Here is a 10,665-nt window from a genome sequence, read left to right as displayed (position 1 = left end):
TTATTGCATATTTATTGGTTTATGTACAATTCAGCGGGAGCGGTAGCGAAATGTATCTCATAAATTCTCAATGCTTTTACATAGTGTTACGGTGCTTTTCGTCAGAATCATGCGATCAAAAATACCAACTTCGTTAAATTTGTTTGGTAGAAGTCTTCGGAAGAATTTATGGAGGGTTCATACTCTTTTCCATGGTGTTGTTATTTTAATGTAAGTTCTCTAAAATTCTTTGCTTCTCCCTCCCCAAGGTTTAGGGATTTTACGGTATTGCAAACATCAGCAAGCATCAATTACTTTAAGATGGGTACTGCATTACGCCTCGATAGTGGTGCATCGAGGAGACCGAGAGGGCTTATGCGCCTTTTTTATGTTATATGTTTCTTCATACTCCGCACCAGCGCATACCAACGCTAAACCACTGGTCTATGGGCGGTGGCGTGGCCGACTGGCGGATCGACGTAGATTGACTTTGCATGTTTGCAAATATTGTTCTATTGGTGGTATTCGTGGACGGGGCTCACGGAGGGAGTCATTGTGTGTCCATTTATCGGTCGACTTCGCCATCGTGCATATACCAATTAAATTAATTTAATAATTAAATTAAGTTAATAAAGTAGAATAAGTAGAAACCTATTAGTTGTAGCTTTGTGATAATCGTAGTTTTTCGTACTAGTGTACAACTGTTATGTGCTAGTCGTATGTCTATCTATGCATGTATTCGTCGGAGTATTTGTGACGGTTGGGTCAGGGAATGGATGCAGAACTGACGTATATGATAGAATAGTGGCTAATACTTCTGCTAATCAATCTGAGCATTTGGTTCTATTCATTCGGAAAAATCAGGTTGGATTAATCAGGGTAAAATAAATTTACCGACGCACGCGAGTCATCCATTCCCGGCCAGCATAGCATGATGAAAGTCTAACAGCATGCAAATTGTCGTTAATGATAAATATACAACATTTGCTACATTTAGACGAGTTTGATTGCATGTTACATATGTTTTTCTATTCTACTTCATTAGTCTGTTTCTTTTGTACATCTATTAGTTTGCTTTTCCATTATTTATGTATACCAAAATAGTATTGTTCAATTTATACACTTCTAGTCAAGCTCTTTGCATCTTTTTTTCTTTATTCGGCATGACATGATTCCGTTTTATTAGTATATCTCTACTATACGCTATCTATACTCATATAAGTGCAAACGCTCGTGAACTTCGCAATAACACAAACCTGGCCCCAAACGCGACCATGCAATTGCAATAATCCACATATACTTACGCCCGCGATTTCGCCTACATGAAAACACCCCGGTAGTTAAGTAAACGTAGCATCTTTAAACTTCCAAACGTGGTCTCAAACATTAACCCACCACTCGCGCGATCATGAAACGGTTACGTCCGAAAGTTTTAGCAGTCTGGACTAATGCTTTCAGTTGAACCAATCAAAAAAGTGACGCTCATATTCACTAAACAACACGTTCCATGGTGACATGATCTGGAACTCAAGTTTCCCCATAGGGAAACGGACTACCATCTGTACCTACTGTACTAAAAATTAAGCATCAGATTCACGGTCCGCGCGCAATCAAACAAAAATACACCCTGCGTCTTTATAAAATCGAAGTTATACACACGAAGTCACATATACGTGACAAACACGTTAATATACAAATGCTTGAGCCCTTCGCGATCATCCCCGGCATCTACACCCGCGATCTAGTAAACATGATGGCATCCCAATGATAAAGTGAATGTCTCAGCTCCTATAAATTTTCAAACGCGGTCTCAAGCGTGAACCTAAAAACTCCCGCACTCGCACGATCCTGAATCGATCACTTCCGGATGTTTCTATCCTTGATATCAGCAGACTCGGTCCATGCCTTCAATTGGATCAATTAAAAAAAGAAAGCTCTCATATCCACTGTTACATGGCGACATGACCGGGGACTCTAGTGATATGGGGTAACTTACTCTCTGTCAGAATGTGAATTGTACACCAAAAACTAACTATCAGAATGAACCATCCAAGAACGCACGCGTATATAGGAAATGCCACACGGTTACAAACTCCAGTCTTGTACACGCGAAGTCACATGAACGCGAGCACACGTGACAAACACGTTAACGTACGAACGCTTAAGCCCTTCGCGATTAACAACGCACACCTAACTTCGCGATCGCGCAAACTTAATAACACCCCGGTAATAAGGAGAACGTTTTAGCACTCACGAAATTTCAAACGCTGTCTCAAACACAAACCTACAAACGTCCGTTTTCGCACGCTCATGAATCGGTCACGTCCGGAAACCATTACTCTCTGTCCTAATAACCTAGATTCATACATTCAGTTGGACCAGTCAAAAAATATAGCTTATATCCACTAGACAACAAGTTCCATGGCGACATCACCGGGCACTCTAGTGATATGGAAGATCTCACTCTCTTTTAGCATCTTAGCAATACACCAAAAATAAAGTATTAGACTCACGGTTCGCGCGCGATTATCCAAGAACACACGCAAATATGCGAAAGGCACACGGTTATAAAATAGAATTCATACACGTGAAGTTACATATACGTTAGCACACGCGACATACAAACGCACAGGCGATCGAACACGTTAACGTACAAATGCTCGAGCCCTTCGCGATGATACACGCGATCGCGAGTTCCTACGCCCGCACATACCTGAACCGTACAATGAATATCACATTCAGTATCACGGCCCGCTACAATTGGCCTGAAGCAGTGTTTCAGTGGGCGCCATTCGTCTGTCTCGTCTGCAAATTGTAGTATGTGATTCTGATGGGGAGCCCTTCCGAGAATCTAGCTCTACAGCTCCAGTAGGACAACTCTCAAAAAAAAATCTCCAAAATTCTTTGCTTCTACCGTTATTAGAGTAGAGTGGGGTCAAGTAGGTCAGTTTTCTTTGGCGAACTCGTGCAAAGGTATTTTTGCACTGCTTTTGACAAACAAGCACTCGTTGGAAAGGTTATACAGCTGGCAACGTTTTGGCGATAATGGCTTTAAGCCTGGCCAAATATTTTTCAAGCTAAGTCCAATAAGGCGAAGGTATTTTTCGATGCTTTTAAAATCTGGCGGTACGACTATGTCACTATGTTCGAGATTAAACAATGTACACGCTTAGAAAATCACCGAATTATTTGAATTAATTGACGGCATTCAGGTAAAAAATGAGAAGTGGCCAATGATGTGAAAAAACATGAAACCGCGAAAAGATATGTTGAAAAACCATGCTTTTTCAGCAGCTGCGTCCGGCTTTGTAGTTGCGAATGACCTCGTCGTCGCCAGAGTGTGGAATTGAAGTTGTTCATTCCGACTCACGTGGTTGCTTAGCTGTGAGATAATCAGTAGTGTTCAGCATTAATTTTTACGGTAGAAAAAAAACCCATTTGACATTTTTTTTTGCACTGAACTGAGGATGAAAGAAAATGGGTTATCGCGGAACAAAGCGAGAAAAATAAAAAATAAATAAACGACGCCGTTACTAATAGATCTGATCCACGGTAACAGCCGAAATGACAGTCGTCAACGATGTTCTCTACCGTGTATCTAATTCACACAATATGAGCCCTATACCTATTATACCCCCATACCTATTTATTTGACCTCATTCTACTCCACTTGCTATTTGTGGATTTAACACATGATTATTTCAGGCATTTAAGGACGTTAGGGGCCATCCATATACCACGTGGACAATTGGGGGGAGGATAGGGATCACGAGAAAGTCCACGGTCGTCCATGAAGAGGGGATGGGGGTATGAGAAATGTCAAAATGTGCCTGAATGTGCGAAAATTGAAAAAATCGATGGTAACTATCCAAATCAAAGGAAAACATAAGAGAAAGATCCGATAATGGTTGAAATTACAAGCCAATTCAAGAATTCATAGGTTATTTCAATTTTGTGTTATTATGAAGTATAAATATAAATATAAAAGATCAAAATGTCTTTAAGAAATGAGATATTTTCATGTAAATTTCACAAAGACTATTCTGTTATTGAATTTTGAACGATTTTCATCAAGTTCTTCTGCATCATAGTAGTCTAAAACGTTGAAAAGGGGATCAAAAACGAAGGATTTTTTGTCCACGTGGTATATGAACGGCCCCATACGATATTTTTAAAATTATGTCTCCTCTCCGCCCCCATTCAAATTTGCTAAAACAAAACATCTTTGAGGACCATTTGAGACTAAGTTTGTGAGCATCGAATTAGTCTTTTCGGAGGAACCGACTTTAATTCTGGAATATTGCCAGACCCTGGGACCTACTAAACTGTCGATGGTAGAAACTGTATTCAAAGGGACTTTGATTGGTCATCAGTGATCGAGAAGGTTTTAACAAAGCTAAATGTTGATCTTTCTAACGAAGGCACCATAAGAACTTACTGCAGGGAGTACCGAGAATCCTTCATCGGTGTCACTTTCTGCAGTCCTGGACACTGGAGAGTGTACAAGTAGTACACCCATAGCGACCATCAAGCGATTTAGTACAGCATTGGGAACTGTACACAGCTCTTATCGCGTGGGAGGCAGATAAACAAGCAGAGGTATTGGCCGAAATTCCGCCGCCGAGGAACTCTCAGTCGGAGTAGGGTAGATTCTCGACGTAGGACTATGCGAGTAGGTCGTGATAAAACCGGGAGCTATAAGGCTGACGGAAGCAGAAGATAAATGGCTCACAGGAACGGGAATGGCTTGTGGAAGACCGCCAACGGTGCTATCCGAAAAGATATTTAGAGCAATGTGGCACTAATGTATGCAGAGACTGATAGAACAGCGGGTGCTCAATAAAAAATGAGAATGATTTCGATACCTTTCTGTAATTATATTAAAGAGCGTAAATTTTTTTTCTCTCCAAGAGGATTGCTCTCTGGACTCCCTAGAAATGGGTGACATGTTTCTTTTCGCTCGGGTGCTTTCAGTTTAATCGAAGATGGCGTCGAAACAGCAAGCACTCTGCGAGCGTGTTGTACGGTTTTACGAAACGCATGGTAATCGTGGAAAAAAAAGTTTACAGTAGAGCACTTTCGAGACGAAAACGTGTCCGTAAGTACAGTTTACCGGATCCTGGCATCCCTGAGCATGGAGCGGAAGGCCGGTAGCGGCCGTCCGGCAAAGATAATGACGAAGAAGAAGAAAGCGTTGAATAAGCTGTTCGACAACAAGGACGGGACGAGTTTTCGTGACGCTGGTCGAAGATACCACTGCTCCCACACCGACCCCTCAAGATGGAGGACATCATCTGTCGGAAGAAAACTTGGTCCCCCGAGTACACGGACGAGCAGATAACGATCGTGAAATCGCAGTGCCGGTGGTTGACGAATAACTACCGCGGGACGTCGTTCGTACTGGGCGACGAAAGTTACTTTCCTCTCCCGAAGACCCACATTCCAAGAAATGACACCTACTGTTCCAGCGACAAGTCGGCCACATTATTAATCGATTGGAACGTTCCCCATGGTATTCAGGGATTTGTGCCTTGCCATATCGTCTCATCACTTTCCTGATGAGAGGTGAAAGAAAAAGGTAGGAAAGATTACAACACAGTACAACCACAGCACAGAACAGGAAACAGTCTGGATTCTTCACTCCTGAAGGAATAATGAACCCGACTGATAAAGCCTATAGCTCATTACTACACTACACTACTATCCTTGAGTTTTAGCTCCCTATTTAAACGACTGCAGTTTACTGGACCACTATATTCGAACGCAACACTTATCCAATGTTCCGCTTAACAAGTACCATTTTGCTTACCAAAAGAGCAAATCAACGAAAGCAGCCTTTAGTGAGAGTTAATAATATTAATACCCATTTGTGAGAGGATATCTGGGGCATCTATTTGGCCAGTCAGTAGTTTTCATACGAAAAGGGAACTGGATATATTCAGTCTTTTGACCAGAGTATCCATATCCAGAAGATGGCGACGATCAGTGTATGGTGGCGGTTCCGTCGAGTTGCTCCACCTTAAAGCAAAACGAGGGAATCTTGCTTGTACCGCTTCAATTCTTCAAGTCCAAATGCTCGTATAATGACACCGGATAGATTCTGAAGATTCAAGGATAAACCGAAAAAGCGAAAAATACAAACAATATGGATCAGTGAACTCTTTAGCTAGTCTTATAATGAAGCCGAGCTTCTATTCGCCTTCGATAAGCCATAGGAGTAGTAGTTTCTGAAGGACAATTGTGAGTCTGGAAGAACACTAAGGTCTCTGACGACTGACACTCTCTCGTGCGAGTCTCCAGAAGCAGTGCAGTTCCAGACTATTAGATTTTTTTTGCTGCGTATGAAAGAAATCACAGAGCATTTAGATACACTAAGAGTCAGAGAATTGCGATAACACCAATCACAGAAATTATCTAGGTATCGCTGTAGATCAACACAATCTGCTATGAATAATACAATAAAAACAATTTAAGGTCGTCGGTATATATAAGTATACATCGAAACGTCATTGGAGGACAGCGAAAACAGTATAGGTCCTAGGTTGCTTCCTTGAGGCACACCCGACGTGTTGATGTTCCATTGATTCCCACTTTCACAAACAGCACGATCTACAACATATGACTTCAGCCATCTAGTGAAAGCAGGCGATGTACCCAATCGTTCAATCTTTGCCAGTAGAAGAGAGTGGTCTAGCTAGTCGACTGCTGCCTTAAGGTCCGCATATACAGTGTCTACCTGTGATCAATCTTCGATATTTTCATTGCAATGTAAAGTAAATTGGGTTAAGTTGGTAGTTGTTGATCTGCCGGAGAAAAAACCAGGTTGATCCTTTGATATGTTGACCTTGGTCTCATGGAATAGTACGTATTCGACTAGAATCTCAAATAATTTTGATCCAGCGCATAGCAAAGTTATGCCACGATAGCTTGCAACATTCTTTCTTTTTTGCAAACGGAAAACATAGCATAGCACATGGGACGCACTGATTGCGATAACGATTGGTTGAAATTTAGTTTGAAAGGCGTATACAATACACTAGCAGATTTATTAGTACCATGGAAGGGATTCCGTCAGGCCCTGCCGATGTTGAGGATTTCAGCTTACTTATTACAGCTAGAATGCCATCGTCAGAAAACCGAATACTTCCAAAGTTGATCACGTCGCGAGGGACATTAAGAAGACCATGTTCCACCTGATATGAATCAACCTATCAATTTTGAAGCTCAGAAAAATCAGTCTTCGAAATATTGAACTCTCTGTGTTCAAATACTGCATCAAAGTTGTTCGAGCCTTAGGCTAATATCTGTTGCACGATTGGACGAAGAGCCGATTAGAGACGGCGATGAGTACACCACCACCCCGTTTGTTCCCTGCATTTATCAGATAGCGATCATTGCGGTAAACCGTGTACGTTGTGCCGAATTCAGTTGATTTGATCATTCTCGGACATGTCTCGGTCAGAGCAATAACACTGGTCATTTTTCGGGCAACGCGGTAGTAGAAAAATGATTAGCATCCACCTGTAAGGGGGTGAATTTTCAGCGGAGACAGCATCTGTGTGTCCTACTTCGGAATAACATATACATTCATTGTAGTTACCTGGATAAATAGAAACAGGAGCTCTCTGTTCTTCTCTGCAGGAATGTGAGCGAGGATGGATCAATTAAGTGTCATGATCTCCAAGTTTCGTGGTAACAAAATGGCCGTCGATGACGTACTCAAATTGATTTAGGTCGCTAATGTGCTGAAATTGTAGATCGATTTCAGGGTGTGCAGTATCTTGAACAGCTTCGGGGACATATATCCTCTTTGGCTTCACCTGACCAGAACTGGTCGCTCTTATCAACAGTTACTACATTCCATCGCTGCCGTGTAGCGTTATGGGTTTACGTTGTCAATTCCCATGCCATCACTGTTCATCGAAATAATTTATATGCATAAATCAGGACGACAATTTCAAGTGGCGCGACGAACAAAATTATCGCATTTCACAAGCATTGAGCGAAGATATGCACCGCATAATGTCCGGCCATTAGGCCAAAGATCACTAAGCCGAAGGTCATTCGGTCGAATGGACATTAGGCCGAATGGACAGTTGGTCGAATATATGTATATATGCTGAATGGGCATTAGGTCGAATGTCAGGAAGCGAAAGTTTATTAGTAAGAAGGAAAAGAAGTAGAAGCTTATTCTGCCGAGCTTTCGGGGAGTCTTGGTTATTATTTGCCTTTCTTGCTTCTCAATTATTTGCTTACATCCTTCTTTTTATCATGAGCTGTTTTGTCGAGTTATATATAATGTTGAACATTCTATCCAGCCAGCTCGATTAGATAATTACCAGTCTTATTATTTCTGGATGTAACAATGTTTCAAAAGCGACAACTTATTGAATATATGTACACGTACTGTGCCATCGATTTCTACATTGCTTTAGTTCTTGCGGTGAAGCCAGTGTAGTTTGGTTTTGTTGCATAATCGAGACAAAGGATCCGAAGTGGCGCAAAACCGCTGAGGGTCCACCGGGCGAGGAGGCGGCCGACCCGCCGTTGGAAACGGCGATTCCTTGTAAGCAAACCTGTGATCCACCCGTTTGCCCGGATTACTCAAACGTAGGAACTGTAAACCTGTTTAAGTCCGACACTGTGTCACACAGTGGTCTAAATCTGGACAAAGCTGTCCAAAAGTCAATATCTTGCGAATGTTGCATGTCTCGGAAAAGTTTCGGCAAATGAGAATCCCCTGCTTCCGACATCAACAAATCAATGTTTAATCACTCTAGAAGTGAGGATACGAATTTTTTATTTTCAAATATTTCAGACTCAGAATCGGTGTCTTTGGAAAAAATTTAGCAAATATCACAAGAAACTTTGCTGAACATACTAAGTGTCCACTACGCTTATTTTGGTATGCCTGGCGGGTGAAGCCGATGGAAATGAGAGAGTTATGTGAATGTAGGAGGTGGGATGGGGTTATAGTCTGAGGGGGCGTGATGGAGAGGGATCTGAGGGGGTTTAATGGATGGGTGGTTCAGGGGATGGTTGTCCGATATGTGTGAAAGTAACTGTTCGCCACACACCACTGTTAAAATCCAAAATACCTATTTAAGGCAAAAAATTGGCTTGGAATAGGTTGACCATTTTCAGTGTAATCGCAAAACCGTTCCATATGAAAGGCAAAAAGTAAGTATTATGATGGTACAGGTATATATGAGAAATTCCTATGTGACCGCACTAACCAACCTGTAACTCCGGAACCGAAAGTCCGATCCGGATAAAATTCAATAGCAGCCAATTAAAGCATTACATCAATCTTTTCAAATTTGGAAGATGGTGGAAATCAGTCAAAAAAATTCTGAGGAATTGGTGTGAAATTACCTCTGAACATTGGCAAGTTCTCCGGGGTATCAAGACCGTCCTAGGTAGCCGGTGTGATCAAAGCGACTACAGGCTTGCAAAACTAAGAAATTTAACACCCATTTTAAAAAATTTTGCATCATCTACACTGCCCATATATGCATAAGGGTCCCATATTGAAAAACAGCTAGCCGAGAAAAACATGTTTTGGTATTTTTTTTTTTTATATTTTCGGAACAAATCTGGTAATCTTATTTGTGCATTACGAATCAGTGGTGATAAACAATACAATCCAACAGATATCTCATTTTCGACAAAAATCCATAAGGGACTCTTATGCTTATATGCGCAGTATATATCATGTGACCGTACTTCTCAACCAGTAACTCCGTACCCGAGTGTCGAATCAGAATTAAATTCAATAGCAATTTATGCCTTTCATTTGAGACTATTTTTCAGAAGATCAGTTCGGTGATATCCGAGTAACCGATGTGCCATTATTGGTCACATACATACACTCATACAAACGCATACGCACGCACACGCACATTTGTTGAGTTCCGGCTTGGGCTGCTGCACTGAACTTAAAGCGGAACCGGACGAAGTCGACAAACACGTTTCACCTAATGGTTGTTCGTGTAACGAGCACGTACAGAACGAGGTGGTGGTATGCGTAATTTCCGGGATGATCACTCTGGCTGAGGACGTGGAATGGTACCAGTGGCAGCAAGAGTGAAACACCGCGGAAAAAGAAAGTAGATGTGCCAAGCATATCTGGGATGCTGTCAATGAGTATACTCTCCGTGCTGCAGAGAAAATGGCGAAGAGACCAACAAAGTAGCGCCATCGGCTAGAAAGCCGCCGTGAAATCATCATATCTGCAATGAGTTACTCTCTTTGTTTACTTTCTCTTTCGATTTTTACGGCGTCACTATAACACTTTTCACTTATTTTACAGTACAGATCGAAAGACGGTGGTTTAACTAGCATATTATGCAAAGAGTTGAGGGATAAATGTTAAAATGACCGAATTATTAACAGAAGAGAAAGTAAACAAAGAGAGTAACTCATTGCAGATATGACGCTTTGAAAAAAAAAAAAAACACTCAAGAAATCAGGTTTCCGGAGAAATTCTGCCGCAGGGGAACTCTCCATCGATATAGACTAGGTCCACAACCGGCGACCAGTTGAGTAGTATGCGACGTAGCACCAGGTTCGGGTCGTCGGGACGTTAGTTAACCGGACATCAGGTTTCACTGGAATCGCCGGACCGGCCTCGACACCCGGGTAGCTAGAGAGGGGGCAAGATCCACTGCCGAGGATTAGCGCGAG

The 10,665-nt window shown here is 41.9% G+C and overlaps 1 protein-coding gene across 4 annotated transcripts in view; it reads left to right on the top strand.

The window, feature by feature from the left end:
* The window catches only part of LOC131683345 (protein retinal degeneration B), a 111,496-nt gene that overhangs the window by 17,049 nt on the left and 83,782 nt on the right, over positions 1-10,665 (top strand). The gene's annotated exons all lie outside the window — the stretch shown is intronic.

The sequence above is a fragment of the Topomyia yanbarensis genome, chromosome 1, assembly GCF_030247195.1.
Source record: "Topomyia yanbarensis strain Yona2022 chromosome 1, ASM3024719v1, whole genome shotgun sequence".
Classification (NCBI taxonomy): Eukaryota; Metazoa; Arthropoda; class Insecta; order Diptera; family Culicidae; genus Topomyia; species Topomyia yanbarensis.
This window is presented reverse-complemented; position numbering and strand designations above follow the sequence as displayed.